This window comes from Electrona antarctica (assembly GCF_951216825.1).
Source record: "Electrona antarctica genome assembly, chromosome: 23".
Classification (NCBI taxonomy): Eukaryota; Metazoa; Chordata; class Actinopteri; order Myctophiformes; family Myctophidae; genus Electrona; species Electrona antarctica.
Window position 1 is genome coordinate 24,404,104 of NC_136804.1, and position 22,979 is coordinate 24,427,082.

Here is a 22,979-nt window from a genome sequence, read left to right on the forward strand (position 1 = left end):
TGACTAAACCGACAGCAAAAAGGGAGAGTGATGTTTAAGAATTTGCCCGAATGTCCTTGAATGTTTATTCCAATACGGTACATGTCCAAAGCCTTCTAGAAAGGAATATGAATCATGCACAAGGGGCAAAAAACAGACCTCATTCAAACCTAGAACAAACAAATTCACGTCAGTGTTGGACGCGGATGTTTGTTCATTTCAAAGACAAACTCACAGGCACTCACTCTCTCAAGTTTAGCTGAGTATAGCCATTTTTCTGTATCTGATGGCTACATCACAGATCCTCCATCTTCCAAAGTTTCTTGTCCTCGCTGCTGGCAGCGAGTCACCCCCAAAGTTCCTTGAGACTGAGAGAGTAAACAAGCCTGCCTGTGTTCATCAATGTAATCTTGTTTGCTCTGAAAGCAGTGTCTATGGACGACAGCGCACGTACTGCCACAGGGATGAAGGTCTACCCTGGAGAGCACTGTGATCCCTGCCTTCATGCCTTTAAAGGAGGCGAGATGGAATGGCCTTGTGGAACTGCAGCTTGTGTGTGCACACACAGATATGCACCGCTGCAGCAATCTGGGAACCCATCGGCACAAAAAGGGGGAAAGAAACAACAGCGCCCTGTTTTCCTGAATCTGTTCTTGAGAGATTATAAGGGGTAAAACTATGTGATCTCCATGGGTTTGTAATTACTCTCCCAGTGAGTAGCTTTCACAGCAGAGGGTGACAACTGAAAATGTGTCACAGCAGGATAACTACAACACGAATGCCACAGCGTGTCACAAAGATTTCCTTTTCTTTATTTCATAAAACAACATAACAGACAAAACACGACTCCACATGACACAAACTAAAGCAAACAACAACATAAAACCTCAAAGATTGCCCCCCCATGTGATTTGGATGTCACAAAAAACGATTTTGAAGGAGTAACGAGTCACCCCCAAAAATAAACACATTATAATTCTTTCAAAAGGAATAATTAAGCATTTGCAAGAGGCTTTCTGGTGTGATATTTTTCTCATCTGTTCCACCATCTGTTCTACTGCATACCATCAGACTGTTGAACAAGGCCTGTCAACTGGAACGCTTTCCTTGAAACTGACTTATTCTCCTCACTGGAATGGAGTGGATCTGTTCCTCATATCAATGCAGACTTTACTTTGCCATGTGGATTTGTTTGTTTTTTGCGGCTTTCGCCTTTATTTTATATTTTTTATGGAGGGACAGACGGTAGGCTGACAGGAAAATGGGGAGAGAGATGGGGGGAAGACATGCAGTAAAGGCCGTCGGGATCGGGAGTCGAACCCGCGGCACACTGCCAGACTGGATTACCAGCCAAGGCGCCTGGACCACTGAGCCACGGCCCCGGCCGCCATGTGGATTTCTATGAGGGCGGCAGTGGCTCAGGGGTAGAGTGGCCGGTAGAGCGGCCAGAGTTCAATCCAATGTCAAAGTGTAGCAAGATTCTGAACCCCTAATTGCTCCCGATTGCTCTTGTGTTACCACATTATGTTTAACCTTATGGACTGTATGTTCTGGTTTTATGCTACTGTATGTCATATCATTGCTTTTTGAGTCCCTTACGGAGCTATGTGTGTGTGTGTGTGTGTGTGTGTGTGTGTGTGTGTGTGTGTGTGTGTGTGTGTGTGTGTGTGTGTGTGTGTGTGTGTGTGTGTGTGTGTGTGTGTGTGTGTGTGTGTGTGTGTGTGTGTGTGTGTGTGTGTGTGTGGCTGGGTGGCTGGCTGAGTCTGAGCACGAAAACAGCATGGTTGTTTTTCACCATTTGTGCGCAACCTAACACACACACAAACACACACGCACATATTAACTGTATATATGATGATTTTGGGTGTGCCAGTACAGTACAGTTACCACCCTGTGCATGGGAGGGGCTAGCACTCCTCAAAAAAGAAGGGGCTTGTAAGGGGGGTGGGGGGGTGATCACCTGTCTAAGGGAGAAGTGATCATTAATTTTGCTCTCCCTTAGGCCTGCTGGAAGGTGGATCTTCAGGCCTGTTTTGAAGGAAGCCAGTGATCTACATTTTTTGAGGGAAGGGGTCAGGGCATATTCCACGCTTGGGTGGCAGTGCTGTAGAGGGAGAAGATCAAGTTGTTGTCATTGTCATTTTATTCAGTTTCTGGTTTTTTCCCCTCTGAGGGAAAAAAGCTCAAAAAAGCTTCCTCTTCAATGTCTCCCTTTTGACTGATACTGATACCGATCCATTTAAACTCTAGACGGGCCTGCCCCAAAGTTATTAGTGCAGCCGCGCCCGGCAGCCGGCGAAAACTAGAGTTCTCAACAGGACCGAAAATTGAGGCTACCGGTATACAGAATTACAGTACATGTAAATGATTCCCGAGCGCGGCGCACGCTGCGGCTCACCGCTCCAAGAGATGGGTCAAATGCGAAGAACAAATTTCACTGTGGTAACGTGTGTGACAAATCGTATGACTTTGACTTTGACTTTGACTTTACAGACTACAGAACAATAGCCAGCCACGCTAATTAAAATAGAAAATGTCATTATTCAAAACTCGGTATACCACTGTATGGTGATGGTGTAATCCTTTTAACAGGCCCGGTCCTCCAACTGCATGTGTGGACTGTACTACAGTAATTGACGCTGGCTGGCTGTAGAGATGGTGATGACATGAGGCCATAGTTAGGTCATTAGAGGAGTTGACATATCTGGGTCTTTGGCTTTCTGCCTCGCTGCCTGTCACAGATGAGAGGCTCTCTTGATTGGCAGGTTAAACCATTTTGGGCGGGAACCCCTTTTGGTGTTTTGAGCATTATGTTAGACTTTAGCTATTGAAAAATAGCAAATCGTGAAAATGTGGCGCAAATCTTTGAATATATACTCTTTCAGAGCGAACGTTTTTAACTCAAATCTTTGCTTCTGGGGTCCCTGGAACAACATATTTTCAGATGGTGGTCGGTGGCCAATTACATATAGTTTCTGGGGTCCTTGACATGAAATATTGAGAACCACTGATATAGAAACATAGGGTTTTCAGAAAACTGTCATAATTTAGAAGACATTTTCTAAATTTCGAAGTCGGGTCTAAATGGGTTAAACTCTTCAAAGTCAGCTTGCTCTACGGCTCACCTTCTCAGTGTCGATTACTGTCGTATAAAACCTCCACCGCCGAACGAATGCCACCCATCCTCCACTCCACTTGACTGATGCACACACAAGAAGGCTCTAAGCATTGTTGTCACGTCCACCACCCCCTTTGTCTTATATAACAGAAGCCACAGCTATACTGTTCAATATGGAGCTTGCACACATACTGTATGTTATGACGAAGACATTATTTGTCCTTTCTTCCTAGCCAGACTCCAGCTGGGGGAGAGATGAGGCTGGGGATGATGATTGCTGCCCCAGCCGTAGCTCTCAGAGAGAGGTCAATGTTGGGCCCTGCTGTTCATCACAGAATTGTATCATTTTAGTTGGTTGCTGCCTGAGAGCTCATTCAAAACCAGTTAAAGTGTTCTAATCAATAAAGACTCCTTGCATGGAATGCTGATTTTGAACCGATGGAGGAATCGTGCCGGTTGGATGTAGGCTAGTGGTTCTCATCCAGTGGTCCGGGGACCACCAGTGGTCCTTGAGTGGGTTCCAGGTGGTCCCCAGCTAAATGATGGAGAGTTGGTAACCAAATGGACCCTTATTAGATCTTTAACTCAAGAGTTAAATTATTGACAAACATCTGCATTTACAAGAAGTCTGCACAATTAGAGATTGTAGAAGAATTGTTATTTTGATCAATGTTTGCCTGTTATCTCTCCTAATGGTACCAACATCAATACAGCATGGAATTGTGGACAAAATCCTATCCAACAACAACAAAGTATTAATTGGGTCTGAGAGGCTAAAATCTCATCAAATGGTGGTTCGTGTCGAATAAATAATGGACCTTGATATGAACAGGGTTGAAAACCACTGACTTAGGCCACAGACACACAAAAACGGAGAGAGAGAGAGAGAGAGAGAGAGAGAGAGATTTAGAAGAGTAATGATGATGATGAGTCCAAATACAGGGCTGAAGTGTTACAAAATGACGAAAGAATGATGAGAAAGGACTGAGAAAATGTGAAAACAAAGCACAGCAGGAGACGGGAGCGCTGTGCTCTACGAAGCATCACAACAGGACTGGTGCAGATGGCTGCTGGAAGCCACACACACAATCAGTCACTATAGCGATTGATATCACACAGTGACAAACTCTTGTGTTCCGTCACCGTGCGCGGTATTTTGTTATGCATGCATATTTAGCACCGCATCTCAAACCCGGGGGATGCATCATAGATTCGTACACACACCATTGTAATGCGCCGTCTTACTCACCACCACCTGTGCCTGTCCATGCATTGATGCGAGACCAGCTGGAAATTGATTGGCAGGCGTTTGAAGCATGATTTATACACGGTCGCATGCCGGTGTCGCGTGCCAAAAATAGCCGATAGATCTGCTACAGTATTTTTCAGCACTGTATAAGTAACCACTTATTAACCCGTCGCCCTGAATATAGCCGGCGGGGAAAACTGTCTGTCAGAAAGTGAAACCCACAGTATGACGTCTCTCTTATCTGTGCTCTAATCTGTGTTGTTCTGGTGACAGTTCTGGTGAACTGGAAGTTGTCATTCCTCTGGCTAAAGATTTACAAAATGTTACATTTGGATGTGAATGTGTTGCCGAGTAACTAACAAAGCAGTGTTGATTTCCTCGACTCATAGGCTACTATGACAACAAATGTTCAACTTTTTTCACTGGCGAAAACTAAATGAAAACTAAGCTATGATGACTAAAACTAAGGCAAAATTTCGTCAACAAATACAAACTAGATATTAGGAAGGGGCTAGTGGACAAGAGATCCAGTATAAGTCATTTTGCATGCTGGTTGCATGCTGAAAATAGCAAGCTACAAGCTCACAACGTTGTGAGCTTGTAGATCAGCTTTTGTCAGAAAGCCCCCCCCCCCCCCCCCCCCCCTTCCGTTCCGTACACAAACCGGGAGGAATAATGTTGCTTGCTTACCTCGCTATGATTACGATAAAGTCGCTGAAATATCCCTCGCGTTCATATCTTGAACGAGAGTCAGAAATGAAGAGTTTAGTATATCCATCTGGTCAAAACCACGGAGAGTTCCCTAGATTAGGAGATACGAGGCATTCTTTCTGAGCGGTAAACAGCTGGGAAGCGAACAGCAAGGAGGAGTATGGTGAAGAAGGAGAGGCCAACCCCCCAAAAAAGAAAAAAAAATCTGAAATTTTTTCTCTCGTTTGATATCAATGAAAATGCGCTAGGACGTGTGTACACGTCCTTGCAATCCATCGGTTGGATTAGCTATGACGTTTCCACACGTCCTACGGTCTAAATGGGTTAAAATGTATGATCGCAATATAATTAAGAATCACAATTTATGTCGAATCGGCACCCTAAGTATCTATCGTATCCAATTGTGGAAGGTAAGTGAATTGTCCCACCCCTAGTTGATATGCTCAACTCACCTGGGTTGTGAATACTTTTCATTTGCATCGTGCTTGATTTGTATTTAGAAGGTACATTGCATGGCAGTACATGAAAGGCAGCTGTTACTGTAGCAGTTTTTAGAATTTGATTTATGCTGTGGCGACAAAGTGTCAGTCGACGTGCCACTGACAAAAAAACAAGTCGACTGAGAAACGTGTCAATGTGACACATTGACACTTTTTTCAGTTGAAAATGTGTTTTTTGTTGAGCTACACATCCTATGACACTTTGTTGCTAAAAGCATATCTACCCAATTAGACCTGAGTTTTCTGCAACATGATGCTTAAAACAGCAAAAGGCGTTCCCATCCAGAATGGGTTATGGCACATCACCAGATAAAATGTCAACCACCCAAAGGTTTCCCCCGTTAGATAAATCACCAGCAATGCGAGACAAATGTGACAGAACACCCTGCCGAGGCAGAGGCTTAGGCTATATTCACAGTGGCAGCCCAAATCACATTTCTGGCCAATCCAGACTGGAATCATTATTGTTTTAATCAAGACTGAACAACAAAAAAGAAAAACAACATCAGCATTGAAACAGATTTTTTTGCATTTATTTGAATCGCATTCCTAGGTGGATTGACGTGATTCAAATGTGATTTCCAAAGAAGAGTCTCAGTCTGGACACTCGCTACACTGAAGCCTGGTTTTATAAAGGTATATAAGACACAGCAAGACAGGTTGCAGATAGGTTGACGAAGTCTGACTCTTGAGTACATACAGTAAATCCGATCTGATCACTACTGCCTGCAGTATGATCAAAGCCTTATACGATGGTACCAACATCTTATTAGGCTTTGATCATGATTGATGGTACCTACATGGGGGCACGGTGGAACAGTCGGTAGTGCTGTCGCCTCACAGCTAGAAGGTCCTGGGTTCGATTCCCGCTGGGGAAGCTGTGGGCGCTGGGGGCGTGTTCTCTCCTCCACGTCATCAGTGCCCATACCCGAGGCGGGGTTGGCAAGACGGCCGTTCTGTGTGGAGTTTGCATGTTCTCTCCGTGTCCCCTAGGGTAGGTACCCTCACAAAAAACATGAACTGGTCAGAATAACGTGTTCCTTCCACGCACTACGTCCGGCCAGGGAAAATCCCCCCTATCAGGTGAAAAGAAGCAGCTTGGACTCCTCATGCATAGAAGGAAGCATGAGGTCAGTCCGCTGCACCCCCAGGTTGGCAGAGGAAGTGTAGCGCCCAGGATTACATTAGATAATTGACAAAAAGAAAAAGATGGTACCAACATATCCACAAACATACAATCTCTCAGAATTCCAACCACACTGGCATGTCTCCAGTGGTGGAAAGTAACTAAGTACATTCACTTAAGTACTGTACCTTGTAAGTACAATTTTGAGGTATTTGTGCTTTAATTGAGTATTTCCAATTTCCAAAACTTTTACTGTACATTTCAGAGGCAATTATTTGAAAACTTTAGTTATTTGTTACTTTGATTATTATTACATTCTGCATAGTGAGTTATTTTACATTTGGTACTTTGAGTACATTTCAATGCCAAGTACTTTTGTACTTTTACTCAAGTACATTTTGAATTCCGTACTTTTACTCATAACGGAGTATATGTTCTACATTGCAGTATTTATACTTTTACTTATAAAGTAAAACCATTGAGTACTTTTGCCACCACTGCCCAAACCTCAGCAGCATGGCTGGCAGCATCTGCATGGGGAGGAGGACACCCCAGCTGCTTTCTGTCCCCTTCTGGCCACCGCCGTCCTGGCTCCGAACACGGACAATCGTCTGTGAAAACGGCCCATTGATAACGGATATGTGCCACCCCGACGCTGTCATGCACCGATTACTGAGCTGATGGAAAAATCAACACGCGCCAAATGACGCAGGCTTACTTGGTACAGTAGTGGGCTAGTGGCTATAGCGTGCCTGCATGCAGTAGGTGTAGCCCAACACAGTGCCGTAAGACATCTCTTGGATTGAATTAATATATGTATTAAGCATTTATAAGAGCATAAATATTTAAGCATATGGCCAAATATGCCGTGGGCATGGTTTGCATCCCCACATACATTTTTCAATAGGGTAGAATAACTCTTCCTACAGTTGGAGGCCATCGATATTGTCCTTTTCTTTTTGCTGAGGTTTGCGTGATCTGCGCAAAAGGACAGTTAACCCATTTTGGGCGGGAACCCCTTTTGGTGTTTTAAACATTGTTATAATTTAGCTATTGAAAAATAGCAGATCTACAAGCTCATAGCGCGCCACCGAGTGGCGCGCTACGAGCTTGTAGGTCTGCTATTTTTGAAAAATCGTGAAAATATTTATTTCAGAAAACTGTAGGATTTAGATAGAAGGATTTTTTAAAATTTTGAGGTCAGGCCTAAATGGGTCAAATGATAAGGGACAATATCGGTGGCACCCAACTGTACCTCCGGGCCCCTTCCCTATACTTCCTTCACAGGTGTTACTGATGATCCTAATGAAGGCTCAGTTACATTTACGTGTTCAGTGGTTCTCAAACTTGTTTTTAATTTCAAGATCCCCCATAACGCTGAGAGTGTACAAAATGGTGGTCCATTTGGTTCCTTTTGTACACGAGTTACACACCCGTACGGGGCCATTTGGAACCCACTACTAAATTGGGTTTTGGCTGGCCTTGATGGCATCATAATGCCTGATTTTACACTTGGTGTCACTCTGAAAATAGCAGATCTACAAGCTCATAACGTTGTGAGCTTGTAGATCTGCTGTTTACAGAGCGCAAAACACCAGAGCGCAACCAAACATATAAAATCATCTCTTCTGCACTAGTCCCTCTTTAACATTTAATCATCATGGCTTAGTTTTTATTGAGTTTTTGTCAGTGTCAAAAGGTAGTCGAAGAACATTTTTCGTCATGGTTTTAGCCGGGTTGCGCACGCTTATCCAAAGGTCCGACATACGTTGGTCCGAAGTGCGTTGCATCGTGCTTGCAGTTAGGATTAGGTTACACGGTTTGGGGTAGGTTGTCGGACTGTTAGTATGTCGGAACTAATGCCTGTACCGTGTACCCGTTTTAGCCGAAGAAATCAACACTGGGCCTAATGCGGAACGATTAAAGGACCACTTCACCACTTTTCAACCTATCTTCATATAATAGGTCCTCACTAATAATCATGTTTAGATTTTCCTTATCGTGAGAACGATGGCTTCCATTTTCGCATTGCAACTTTTCAGGACTAGAAAGCCTGCAGTTTCTATTAGCTTGGATTCCCCATCGATGATGTCACTGGAAGACGGTTTCTGAACTGCCCACAGCCCTCCTATGAGACACAGACAGAGTAGAAAGAAATTGCGCCATTTTTTCATGATTATTAGTGAGGACCTATTATATGAAGATAGGTTGAAAAGGGGTGAAGTGGTCCTTTAAACTGCAGGGGTCCTTGAAATGACGGTAGAGCGGCCGGATGGGAACCGCAATGTTCCCAGTTCGGTCCCAGGCCCAAGACCAAGACTCTAAACCCCTAATTGTTCCCAATGTGCAGGTTGGTGCCTTGCATGGTTTCCACCGCCATTGTGTATGAATGGGTGAATGTAATGCACAATCGATGTAAAGCACCTTGGATAAAGGCGCTATATAAATGCACCATTTATCTTCTCCAGATCTGAGTGACTGCTGCCCGGGAGAGTGACTGAGAGTGGAGTGTGGAAGAAGAAGTTATTGGATCTGTCACAGCAGGTGTCATCGACTGAAAGGTTAGTCTCCGACGTCCTTTCCTCCAAAAAGAAGCTCATGCAACAAAGAGCTGGCCTTCCATTTTCACCCACATGGCCACTCTCACTATTCAAGTCCAGGTTTATCCTTTTTAATGCACTGCCTATCAATTTTAACATTATACAAAAAAGCTGAAATGGTTAAATACGTTGTCTATCATACAATGGATGCCATACATATTGTTGTTGGGTTTTATAATAAGGGCCTATATCATGAAATGTCCCTTTTTCTTCAGCTCAGGTTTAACCATTTACCATTTATTGCAATGTCATTGCATATAGTTTGGCGGTGTGGTTCTGCTCATGTGATATCACAGATTATACAACAGGTCGTTTCGAGGAAGCGATCTGATTGGTTGAAACAGCCTTCTAGCCGTGGTTCAAATGAGCACCACTCTACACCAAAGAATTCAGCTGCTCTGTTCTCACAGAGCGCAGCAAACTCGGTGGCTAGGCTAGCTAGTTTCTTGGGACATTTGTGGTCGTAGTGACTACATCTGTCATTAAAAAAATATGTTTTTTCAGCGATTTTCTTAGTTTTAAGGGTAACTCTTGTATAATTGCAATATTACACTCGAGGGGGTGGTTTAACGTCATTAATGCACTTCAGCGTTGCTTTCGGAACTCCTGCAGCATCGCAGGCGTGCATTAATGACGTTAAACCACCCCCTCTCGTGTAATATTGCTTAATTACCTCACCTGTGCACCAAGAATCTCAGATCACAAACCCCTAGAGCAGAGCATAAGATACAGATATTTCATGAACAACATTACACCTTCAATTGCATACCACTACATATCACATAGATACACATGCATATCACATAGATACCACATATCATCGTGCAATTCATGAATCCCACTACGAGAATTAGAATAGGGTCCATGTGGTGTCTCTTTGCTAGGATCGAGTCCCGTAACTTCCTCCTTCAGATTGGCCACGGCCCGATCACGTGACACACGTGGCGATGCAGTGTAATGCATCTTGGGTTACAGGTGCATGATTTTTTTGCGTATCTTATACGCACATATAATCACAGAATCACCCATTATAGAACTACATGCCACATATCATAGTCACAGAATCACCCATTAACCAAAGTGAATGCCACAGGGAGGAGGCCGGGGAGGTGGAGGGAATTTGAACGCTGACGACTACTACTGTGTCAGCTTGGCATGTAGAGTGAACACAGTGAATGGTGACTGCTTTAAAAGGACCGTCTGATTGTACTGTGGGCGTGTGTGAGTTAGCTTGAAGCGAATGAGAAAAAGACTGACTGAGGGAGTATGAACGAATTCCCTGTTTGCGAATTAATGAAGGCGAGGTCTCGGGGAGAAACAATTAGAAGTAAGCCGCCTGACTTCTGTGGCTGTAAGGAACTAACTCTGTGCTGGATTTGGGGTCTTATTTTGGGGGGTTTCTGTGACGTCCCTTCTACAACAAAAAGGAAAGGAATCTCTTTTTTTTATGTGGTCGTTTCAGAAAAAAGTTCTGAAACGACCACACAAACAAAAAAGTTAAATTCTTTTTTTCAGTAGGACATTTAATGTAGGACATTTACTGAAAACGCTGCTTTTCTCCCAATTGATACACACACCAGGGATAGAAATCTTGTTTGATTTGCATTAACACGCGTAAATACGACTTGCCATGATCTATTTATCTGAAATTGTAGATTTCTAAGCAAATCTCTTATAGTTAAACCAGCATCGGGGGTAACTTATTTTGTAAGAAGGATCTAGGAAAGAAAGAAAGTGCTCTGAATATATGTTTCAGTAAGTCACAGTTAATTTTGTCTTGTGCAGTGTCCTGCACTCAAAGACTCAGATGTATATCTAGGAACAGTTGAGTAAATTGTCCACTGGCAGGCGCAGTTATTCACGTGCGTGTGTGTCCGTTATTGGAATGAAACATTGATCGTACCAACCCATATCTTACAGTGGAAGTGATGTACAAACACACTGCACTCTATAAATCTGTCATTGTACAAGACCAGATATCAGGGAAAAGATGCATGAATATGAATCATGTCCTCTGGGAAACTGAGCACTGAGGTCGGAGACTACTTGTTGTTACTGCATGCTAAATAGTACAAAAAAAGAGTATCAGCACATAGCTAGATCTATTTTAATGTGTTAACTCACTCAGCGCCGATAGCACCTCCCATGGTCCAAACGCCCTCTGTGCCAAGTTCGCCTTTTGACGCCTTTTTAATTCCAATTGATTACCCCTCCTCCAAAAACAAAAGAAAAAGTTTAGTCATTGCTTGGGGTGGCGGTGTAGGAAACATTCCCCTATCAATTAAGCCATTGAACTAAAATAGATCTCTTCATTGTGTCTCCGTCTTTTCCATTGTCATTAGGAGACGATGCCTGTAAAAGGTTAGAACGATGTGAGAGGGAGGAGGTCTTTATTTAGCACGACTTCGTATAGCTGGACTATAATGCAGTCTTCATGCTCCTGCTCTCTGTCTGTCTGTCTGTCTGTCTGTCTGTCTGTCTGTCTGTCTGTCTGTCTGTCTGTCTGTCTGTCTGTCTGTCTGTCTGTCTGTCTGTCTGTCTGTCTGTCTGTCTGTCTGTCTGTCTGATCGACCGTCCGTCCGTCCGTCCTTCCTTCCTTCCTAAACTAAAAACCTCCACCGGGGCCAAAAGCCGGAGTGAGTCACACAGGGAGTCCAGGAACCCTGGCCGGGACTGCTTCGCTTTAACCTTGTCTGCCCTAATCGGCAGTGAATTGCATTGTTTTAGCGAGTGAAGAAGATTGGGCTTGTTCAGGGGTTACGGGACGAGGAAGTGGAGGTACACGGCCTCCCGATCCTCTCTGTTTTTTCCTCCGTCTCGGCGTGGAGGGACGGGGCACTGCCACTTTGGATATGTCACGGGCAATAAGGATGAAAAATTGGCCTGCTCTTCGGGGTCCACAGTCAGAGCACCGTGGGGCTCTGTCGATCCTCCACCGTCCTAAAGGAGAGGAGAGGCCGAGACTTCGCACTCGCTAAAACAAAATGGGGATTTAACGAGGCCAGAATCACTCACAATGCCTCGGTAAATAGCCACTGAACCCCGCCTGAACCAACGCTGGTGGTTTGGATACAGGCACCTTAACGCCAACGTGTGCACTGACTGAATAGGGTTTGACAGCGCCTGTGTATGGTGTAGTTTCAGAAGCTAAGATTTGCAAATTATCACAATGAACATAGCAAGCCTCAATCAACATTAATGAACTGCCTCTTTGGAAATACTGTGTTCTGATAGCACTAATCTCCCATAGTGTGCCATTTTCAATTCAAGCCGACCGTCATTTTTATTTTATTGTATCATCATACATCACCACAATCCCTCCAATCATTTTTGGCGTCCTCACTTTACTGTCCTCACTTTTTAACCTTCACTTTTTAAGCCCTCAAGCCAATCAAATCATCGCTATGGGGTACACACGCACACACAAAGCTGGGCATGGGCTCAAAAACTCACAGTGGCGCCCCTCACTTCACACAGGTGTGATCTTTACTGGACATGGTGCTCCAAGGATGGTCAAGGTCGTCATCAAGGTGACTTCTAGGACAGGCAGGAGGGGATGGGGGAGGAATTGTGTCCTCACAGAAGCAACAATGTGACATGGCCGCTTGTTCTCTGGAACAGTGTTGATTTCGTTGACTAATACTATGACAAAAGAATGTTCGTCGACTACCTTTTTTTCACTGACGCAAACTAAATGGAAACTAAGACTAAATACATTTTTCGTCAAAAAATAAAAACTAGACTAAAATATTAGGAAGGGACTAGTGGACAAGAGATCCAGTATATGTCTTTTTCGCAGCGAGACGTGTTGTGAGCTTGTAGATCTGCTATTTTCAGCAAGTGAGTGTAAAATCAGTCATTACGATGGCATCAAAGCCCACCAAAATACATTAACATTTTATGATATTTAGTCGACTAAGACATGACTAAAACACTAAAACATTCCACGTGACTAAAATGTGACTAAAACGAAATGAAAACTATTCCAGAGACTATATGTCTAAAACTAAAATAAAAATTTGCTATCAAAATCAACACTGCTCTGGAAAGCCAAGCGAGCCCCGGCCTCTCTCCTCTCCCTCTGTTGCTCTGCTCATCTCCTCTCCTTCCCACAGTGGAGAGATAAAGATCTCTTGTCGTAATTATTGCTCCGTGAAGCGGCTTAATTCTGCCAAGTCGATAGCGATCGCGGCCGTCAGGTAGCTACAGAGGATATCTGCCACCAGCTGTTCATGTCCTCTGCATGTTCCACTGGGCTGTGTAGTGGGGAAAGTAATGGCGCTGTCATGTGATACGTGTCTGGCCATCGACAGGCTTGCATTCAGACCAGTAGGTTCCATCGACAGGCTGCTTTATAGACCAGGCTTGTTTTTGGCAGCAAATGTAGTTTTAGTCATAGTCTCTTGAATAGTTTTCATTTAGTTTCAGTCACATTTTAGTGACCTGGAATGTTTTAGTGTTGGTCTAGTTTTAGTCGACTAAATATCATAAGATTTTAGTCGACTAAATCTACAGTTGATTTAGTCGACTAAAATGTATTTTGGTGGGCCATAATACATAATGACTGATTTTACACTTGCTGAAAATAGCCGGTCTACAAGCTCTTTTCAGCATGCAAATGACTTATACTGGATCTCTTGTCCACTAGTGACTTCCTAACATTTTAGTCTAGTTTTTATTTGTTGACGAAATTGTCAATATCATCATAGCTTAGTGTCCATGTAGTTTCCGTCAGTGGAAAAAGGTAGTCGACGAACATTTTTTGTCGAACAGTATTAGTCGATGAAAACAACATTGTTCTAGACCAGTATAGGTTCCCATGCACATTTCTCTAGTGGGTCACAGGCTAAAAAAAACAAAAACGGCTCGCTTAATTCGAACAGCGTTTGTGAGCCTGTAGCATCGGAAACCCAGACGTTTTTATTTCCAGGGAGGAAAAAAAAAAGTCTGGGACCGAGTCCACTTCAATTCGGCATAGAGTAGCGCAAACGTCGATCACTCTCTGCTGATTTCTGATCGTCTGCACCTTTGTTAAATTGACGCACACCCGTACGCACACACTCCTCTCTTTCTCTGTCGCTCTAATTAATTAGTCTCATGTCACGCAGCTGCGTCTAGATTCTCCCGGCGGATCCTGCCATCCTGTAGATGGGCTATTTTCACAACTTCTTTAACATTTTTGTTTTCTAACTTATGGAATTTCTTAGATTTCTTTTAGTTTGATGTATTCATGAAATTACTTCATGATGTTTTGTGAATGTTTATTTTTTTTTAGATTTCGTAGTTGAAATGTACTAGGAAATACCAAAATAAAGTGTCCCATAAAAATCTGTCGGCGACCCACACATGGGTTTGTTTGAGAACCATATGTTCTGGACGGCTGCTGCCTGACACCCCACAGCCGCCACCATCACACCCCCCACCCCCTGCCCAATCCGGATTAGTTTTCCTCCAGTAACCAAGCAGACAATGCAATGAAAAAGAAGAAGGAAAAAACGGCTATAAAGGATGGAGGAGGGATGGAGTAGAAATCCCCAGGGTGTTCCTCCTCCTCCTCCTCACAGTGAGGCATCAATCATCAATCGTCGTCACATGAAACATCTGGCCAACTGCCTGCCTAGACCCCCCCGCAACCCCTCCGCTCCTAGCTCCAACCTAGCAGGTGCTCGACGGTGATGGTGGAAAAAGTACTCTTTTTCTTTTCTTGAAGTGAAAGTCCGGAATTCAATCTGTACTTGAGTTACGACAGGGCGCATTGTGAGCATGTAGATCGGCTATTTTCAAATGGCTGAAATGTATAATAATAATAATCAAAATCTACAAAGTAACTAACAACTAAAGTTTTCAAATAATTGTAGTGGAGTCAAAATACAATATTTGGATCCGAGATGTAGTGGAGTAGAAGTAAAAGTATTGGAAATTGGGAAATACTCAAGTAAAAAAATACACATACGTATGTCTGTCTTGTTGTATGTTGTATGTCTGTCTGTTGTTCACGGCAGCGTATGCAGAGTTCAACAGGGGTGCGTTCATGAACATTAGAATAAGGCACACATCCATAATTCAAATAACCTCCATAGATGAGGTCCGACAGCGTGATGTATAGCAGACATGCTGTCTGTCTGTCTGTCTGTCTGTCTGTCTGTCTGTCTGTCTGTCTGTCTGTCTGTCTGTCTGTCTGTCTGTCTGTCTGTCTGTCTGTCTGTCTGTCTAGGCAACACACACACACACACACACTGCACCTCTCAGTTGACGTTGGTGTGTTTTTTAGCAACAATGGTTTTCAGGTTTTCTCCAAACCGCTGCTGTATTATTATTAGTCCTCCATTGCCAGTGGAGTCGGGAAACCATTAATTTGTCAGTCCGCTGATAGGCGGAACCAATCGGAAAGCATAAATGGTTCTAGATAACAATGAGGGAGCCTTCATCATTCAGCCTGATGAGTCCAAGAAGCACCGACCAGCTAGGCCACTGTGTCTGATCACAATTCATACAGAGGGACTCGATTAATTCACTCTAATTGTAGCCGAATGGCAGGCAATTAAGAACATGGTAATACATTTCAGCCCTTTCTGTCATGTGTGCGTGCGTGCGTGCGTGCGTGCGTGCGTGCAAAGTCTGCAGTTGAATGTGTGGGTGCGCAAGTCTGTGTGTGAGTGTGTGTGCGGTATGCGTGTTTGTTTTTGCAGAGTAAAGCTACATTAAATTTTAGAATCAAGTGGAGAGGCTTGATTCATCAGGCTGGCCCTCAAATCTGTTTAAAGTTACAGAGTGAAGACGAGGAGTTGTCAATATGTATGTGTGTATTCCATAATAACCTCTGTCTTTAATGGAGTGTCGAAGTGTCCTTGAGCAAGAAGCCCTAATTTCAGTACAGATTGGTGTATGCATGGTTTCCTTTGCCATCGGTGTATGAATGTGTGTGTGAATGGGTGAATGTAATGCACAATCTATATGTAAAGTGTTTTGGATTGAAGTGCTATATAAATTCACCATATGGAGAACTGGCTATGAGGGGAGGATGGAGATTGTCGGATTGTCTAGTATTATAATGGTGAACTTGAGAGTTGGGCTTAAAATATTCTTTGAAAGGTGTAGGAAGCATATTTGAATGCTAAGTGCATTTGAAAGAACAGTACTGCATGTGCTTTTCAATGTTAATGTCAGATAGACGATACATTTAGATTTTAAAACAGAGGAGCAGATGGAGCCAAATAGTTCGAAGAGGTATAGCTATTCTGACAAGTTTAATTTGAGTTGTTAAATGACTCAAAACATTTGATGGATAATTTACACAGGCTTCAGTATAAGACGATATAAGACGATGAGCTGAATTTGCCTCCGGCTTTGAAGGCCGTTGTGTTTGTGTGTATAGTTTGTACCGATGCTTTGTACTGTCTGTTTGATGCACTTTGATCTCAAGAAAACACTGTAGCTGTGACATTGGATGCCTGTACGACGTGTGTGTGTGTGTGTGTGTGTGTGTGTGTGTGTGTGTGTGTGTGTGTGTGTGTGTGTGTGTGTGTGTGTGTGTGTGTGTGTGTGTGTGTGTGTGTGTGTGTGTGTGTGTGTGTGTGTGTGTGTGTGTGTGTGTGTGTGTGTGTGTGTGTGTGTGGGGGGGGGGGGGTTCACACGAGCAAGTGCTGCTCAGTGTTGGATCGTGACAGCTCTCTCTGCGAGGAAGCTGCAACTGCTCCACCCGCGCACATCTCTCTCACAGACAGACACACACACACACACACACACACACACACACACATACACACACTATCTCTCTCACCCCCTGTAGCTGTCTCTCTGTCTCTCTCGCTGTCGCTCGCTCTCTTTTCTCTTTGTCTTTAACCTTGACTCCCTCACCCGCCCTCCATATGTCACAACTATCTCTCTACACTGCAGAAAGATAGTAGATAGTAGAGAGATGAGTCTACAGTATCTACATAGTAACATATGCATAGTAAAATCATCGTTCTTAAATTAACTTGGTGAGTGTACAAACTCTCAAAAGGATTTTACCATGTACTGTAGTGGTATCATGCTATTTTACCGTCGTATACAGTATATGGTTCTCGTCTGTATTCCCAGCCAGGCAATCCAACCATAATAATAATAATGCTGTTGACGTCTGATGGATAGATTTGATTTTGCCCACAACCAATATCAAGGGTTCTCCATGTCACTCATGTTTGTCAGGTCAGAGATGTCCCTATCATACAGTGCTTGTTTCCTTTCCGGGTTATTCAGGAAGGTGAATAAGGTCAACGGAGCTGGATTAAAAAATCCTATAGCCGGTGGGGACAGAGGCTCTCCATATTAACCGGAGCAATGCTAAAAGGTAAACAAACGGTCAGCGCTTTCATATATGGAGTATACGGTTGTCTACGAACATACGTGTAGATAGCACCAGTAGAAAATATGAAACAAAACATTCTCCTCATAATGGTCTAATTAAAACCATCAGTGTCTGGTGCAAACCTCTCCAGTTGGTCTTGCATCATCAAGCAGACTCTCTCTCCATGAGTCATACACTCGCATCGCATCACAGGAAATACAAGTCATCTACTGTGACTGGATGCCGACGCATATCATATGGACATTAATGCGTGTGATAGTTGTGAGCACAACCGTTTTTTTTTCTTTTTTTTGCCTGCGGTACGTGCATTTGTCACGCTGAGCAAACGTTCCGCCGATATGGAGTGTGTGCGCGAGGTATAACCAGTGGCGTGTGACAGTGTGGCGACAAACACATCCCACATATTATTTTTCAAATTCAGGGGTTAACTCATCTGTGTTGACCTTGAGGAGTCTGTGTGTGGATGCTGGGCAGTGACAGGGATGCTAAGGTAATTTAATTACCAGGCCCTTCACGGGCAGCTCTAGGGGTAATTACTGCTTCCTAAATCCCCCACTAATCCCCCCTCGGAGTCTCCCACACACACACACACACACACACACAGTGCCCATGCAGCCCGCTAGCCGGCCACTGCCCGGGGCACTCACATGCACTCTGTCCTCGCATGTCAGATCACCTGGCTCGTCCAAAACACGCCACCCTAACCCTGCAAAGATGATGCTCAGAGGCGCTGTGTGTGTGTGTGCGTGCGTGCGTGCGTGCGTGCGTGCGTGCGTGCGTGCGTGTGTGCGCATCACAGTTTTGTTTATTCAGGATTTCAGGGCATACATTAAATAATGACGTATTTAGATTTCACTTGAAACATAGGACATAACAAAGACTAGTCTACTTGAATGCTATACGATCACTGTAGTTACAGGACAAGAGGTACATACAATGATAAGTAAGTAAAGAAACAAAGATATGCAGACTACTATGCCGTATCAAAGGTAAGAATCGTGGTTATAGACCAGCATACCCTGAATCAAGTTATCAAACAAGTTAACAAAGACAAACGCTGCAGATGGAAACATAAATAAATGGCCCACAACTATCCCACACAACACTCATCACAACAAAACAAAACATGACAAAAAAACATATAATGAACACAACAATGCACCCACACACATACTGTATACTAAAACAACCCAGCTGCTGCGTCGGAGATCATCATTAGCATGTGTTTCTGTTGGATGACAGCATGGCGGTATCAACCACTCCCGGTGCATTCCAGGCACGTCCGTCCCCCCCCACCCCACCCCTCCCCCACGTGAGTCATGGGGATTCTCAGGTCAAAGGCTGCCTCTCATCACTCCATGAGAATATCTTAATTAACACTGCTGGTTATGAATAGGATGTGACCTCCGAGGAACAGCACCTGCTGAGTGTGTTGTGACTGCACAGCGTTATTAGAGATAGAGAGAGAGAGAGAGAGAGAGAGAGACCTGACGAGGATGGTCGAGCAGAGTCGATCAGGCTCTTGAAGATGTCTGGGAAGCTGCCGTCACGGCCTCACATTCGAATGAAAGCTACATGACGGTTCTCTCCGAGAAGATGAAGTCGTATTATTCAGCACAGTTTTGATCCTGACAAAAATGAAAGCTGATTTTTACACGCTGAAAATAGCTTATCTACGTACCATGTCAATGTGAGCTTGTGGATCTGCTATTTTCAGAGCGCAATACCCGAGCTCAATCAAACATAAAATGATCTCTTCTCCACTATAGTCCCTCCCTAACATTTTAGTCAATTTGTATTTGTTTGACGAAATTGTCAGTATATCTAGTCATAGTTTTAGTCGGACCATATAAAATAGCTCAAACTATAGAGGTGGTTGTCTCGCTACCAGTGGTATCCCATATAGAACTTAACCGGGATGCCGAAACTGACAATGCAACGATATCTGGGTTGTACGGCCAGATATCGCTGAGGATAGCCTATCGAGTTTTTATTTCGTTTTTATGTCATTTCCATCAGTGAAAAAAGGTAGTCGACGAATATTTATCTTCATAGTTTTAGTCGATTCAACATCTGCTCTTCGACAATGTGACGTGATTTCACCCTCACATTTATACCTCCATTATTCCTCTGCTGTTTTTGCTGTTGGCACGCATCGCTGACCATAGCAGGTGCTGTGAATGTATGCATACTGTGATACGTGTATCAGTGTGTGTGCGTGTGCGTGCACACACACGTGCATGCTCATACAGTATCTGCATGGGCGTCAGTGCCTAAGTAGTTGTGCTGAAAAGAGCACCTGCATCTGCTGAAAGGAACCGGTCTGCTTCTCTGAAGAGCTCCATATTGGGAGGAAGGAAGGAATGGCCCTCTTATCCACCATAGAAATGTAACTGAGAGCTGACAGCTTCTTGCCTGCTGGAACACAAGAGAGGATGGCAGCGTGAGACAGACAGACAGACAGACAGACAGACAGACACAGACACACACAGACAGACAGACAGACAGACAGACAGACAGACAGACAGACATTAAGCTACTAGGAAGTCAGCATTTTTTGTCTTTCAGAGGGAAGGAACTCTGTGTACACAGCTAGTATCCTCTATTATACTGTAGGTCACAGCATGAACTTTGAGTTTTTATCATTATTCCATCATCATTATTATCCTTTTAATATCCATTAAATGTACTGAGAATTCAGTACATTTTATAGGGTCTAGAATGGTGATATTATTATATGCGTGTTTCTGGTGTCAACCTTGGAGGAAGGATGAAGGAGGGCAACGTTACAGCATGAGTTAAACGTCAAAGATAAGTTAGACAAGATACTTCCCTCTCTTTACGGTCATGACATTCTGTTGTCCCCTCTCTCTCTCTCTCTCTCCCTCTGTCTCTCTCTCTCAGTGGCTGAACAGGGAATGAGACCAGCAGTTTATAGTGTTCAAAGGTGACAATTCAAATGTTCTTGACATTTAGGAAATTGTCCCTTTTGTCCACCGCCCTCTTTCTATCTCAACACCTCTTTCTTCGAAATGCCATTTTGCCCTTTTCATCTCCTCCCTCCTTGCCATGTTGATTTACTTTCCATCCTCACTGTAGAGATCTGCCTTCCTTCCTTCAGAATGAAATTGGCCTAACTGCGTGCGAGGTATGGTATTGGTCCAGCTAGAGGTGTTATTGTAGCTATTCTGTGTGATCTCCCTTCCTACATTTACACCAAATTCAATTTGGTCAAAAACCAAATACCTGGCTACGGTGTGTAGTACCCTCATTTATCACTAAAAAAAATTTAGGTAGTTGAGCATGAGGACTTTGCATGCTGGTGGCCCAGGGGCCCTTTATCTCTAAATCCGCCTATGCGTGCTTGCTGTACTCTTCAAGGAGGAGCATCCAGTGAAAGATTGATTCAGGATGACGTTACTGATTAACTGGCACAGGCGATGGTTGCTATGGGTACAGTCCCACCCAAGAGACAGCAGCAGCAGATTACAACAAAACAGCCACCCGTCAGAAAGGCCCCAAACAGCCAATTAGCGATACCGAAACGTGTTGCAGAAGTGTGGATTTAATAGGTTCTGTATAGATGATAAGGCAATGTCAGCCCTCCCGTGGTTTGATTCCACATATCTCTAGGTTAATTGTCCAGGAAATGTTTTCCTCCTGTCGAAATATTAAGGTTCGATGTTGAAGGTTCTTTGTTAATGTCTTGTGTACAGGTAGGCTACAGTACATAAGAGACAGTAAGACATATTTTTGTCCGGCTTCCTTGTTCCTTCAGACATAACAGTAGATATTCACAGCAATTAAAGAAATGGAAAAATCTCCTGCTAGCTAGTAGGCATGTAACGATATATCGTATATCGATATATATCGATATTAATCCCGACGATATGATTTTCAATGATGGTCATTGATACTCATCAAGGAAGGCAATTATGTTTCTGCACTGTCAAAAGTAATGCTACTTTTTGCAATGTAGTTAAATAAAAAATCTCAGGGGGGAAGATAAAAAAAAAAAAAACGGTAATCTTTCTTTAAAATATATTTTTTTAATATCGTGAAAAATCGTATCGTGAACATCATATCGTGATACGAATCGTATCGTGAGTTGAGTGAATCGTTACATGCCTACTAGCTAGCTGCGTGGCACATGCTCTGTAGACCTGCCCTGGAATTCCATCCGGCCATGCTGCTTCTTCACACGTGTGTCGATGTGTACGAAAGTCTTGCTCACATCAGATTCTGCTACAGTATGGGTGGTGTGTCTGCTATGATGAATGATTTTACATTAAAAAAATAAATTCCATAAATAAATATATTAAATAACAATTAAGACGTAGTGAAAATAGCTGATCTACATGATCACAATGCGGCGCAAAGTGACGCGCTGTGCCGTAACTTGGAATACACATGTTGACAGTCTCTGTAGTAAACTACAGCAAAGACTGCATTTCCTTCGGCGTCTCAGGGTTCATGGTGTTGACCAGAGATTTATGTTAGTGTTCTATCGAGCAGTCTTGGAAAGCCTGGTCAGGTTTGGCATCACAGTTTGGTTCGGTAATCTCTCAGTGCAACTGAGGTCCAAATTGTTCAGATTGGTGCAGACTGCAGGGAAGATCATAGGGGTAAGACAACTCCCCTCTCTGCAGTCTATTTATGAGCAGGCTACATTAAAACAGGCTCAAAAAATCGTCAGTGATGTTACCCATGTTTTAAATGGCGAGTTTGTACTTCTTCCCTCTGGGAGAAGATACAAAGAACCAAAGTGGAAGTACATCAGATTTAAAAAATCGTTTGTACCAGCATCAACTAAGATGTTGAACGAGGCTCTGAAACAGCAGTAACTGTGTGAGGCTAGATTATCCACATCATGTGTGCAATTGTGTAACGTTGTGTCTTCCTCTGTAATGTATTTTTGTTTGTCATTGATGTTTTATGTGTGGCTGTAGCTGGGGTGAAAGCCCAAGACAAATTTCCCTTGTGGACAATAAAGTTTACCTTGACCTTGACCGTGACCTTGTAGATCTGCTATTTTCACTAGTTTGGGTCCCGGCAAATGGACATTGAACTGTACAAGCTCATAACGTGTCACTTTGCGGCGCATTGTGAGCTTTTACATTGTATTGTATTGTGTTATTGACTGTACTAGGTGTACTGTTAGCAAACACGTTAATGAAGTATTGAATCGATCAAAGCTAATTTTGCCAAACGTTGGCCTATTATGAGCTGCCCAGAACAGTCGTATCATTCTGCGGATACGGCGGTGAGGTCGTATATATCTGCAGAACGGGGTTCTGAGATGGGAGTCTTGATCCCTAAATCTAAGGACCAGGTCCTTAGATTTAA

The 22,979-nt window shown here is 43.5% G+C and overlaps 1 protein-coding gene across 1 annotated transcript in view; it reads left to right on the top strand.

Annotated features, from left to right (window-relative positions):
• Nucleotides 1–9,194: 9,194 nt before the first annotated feature.
• The window catches only part of syt1a (synaptotagmin Ia), a 157,055-nt gene continuing 143,270 nt past the window's right edge, over nucleotides 9,195–22,979 (top strand). The window contains exon 1 of the mRNA XM_079493804.1: nucleotides 9,195–9,244. The gene's annotated coding sequence lies outside the window, so the exon portion shown is untranslated. The remainder of the gene's footprint in view (nucleotides 9,245–22,979) is intronic.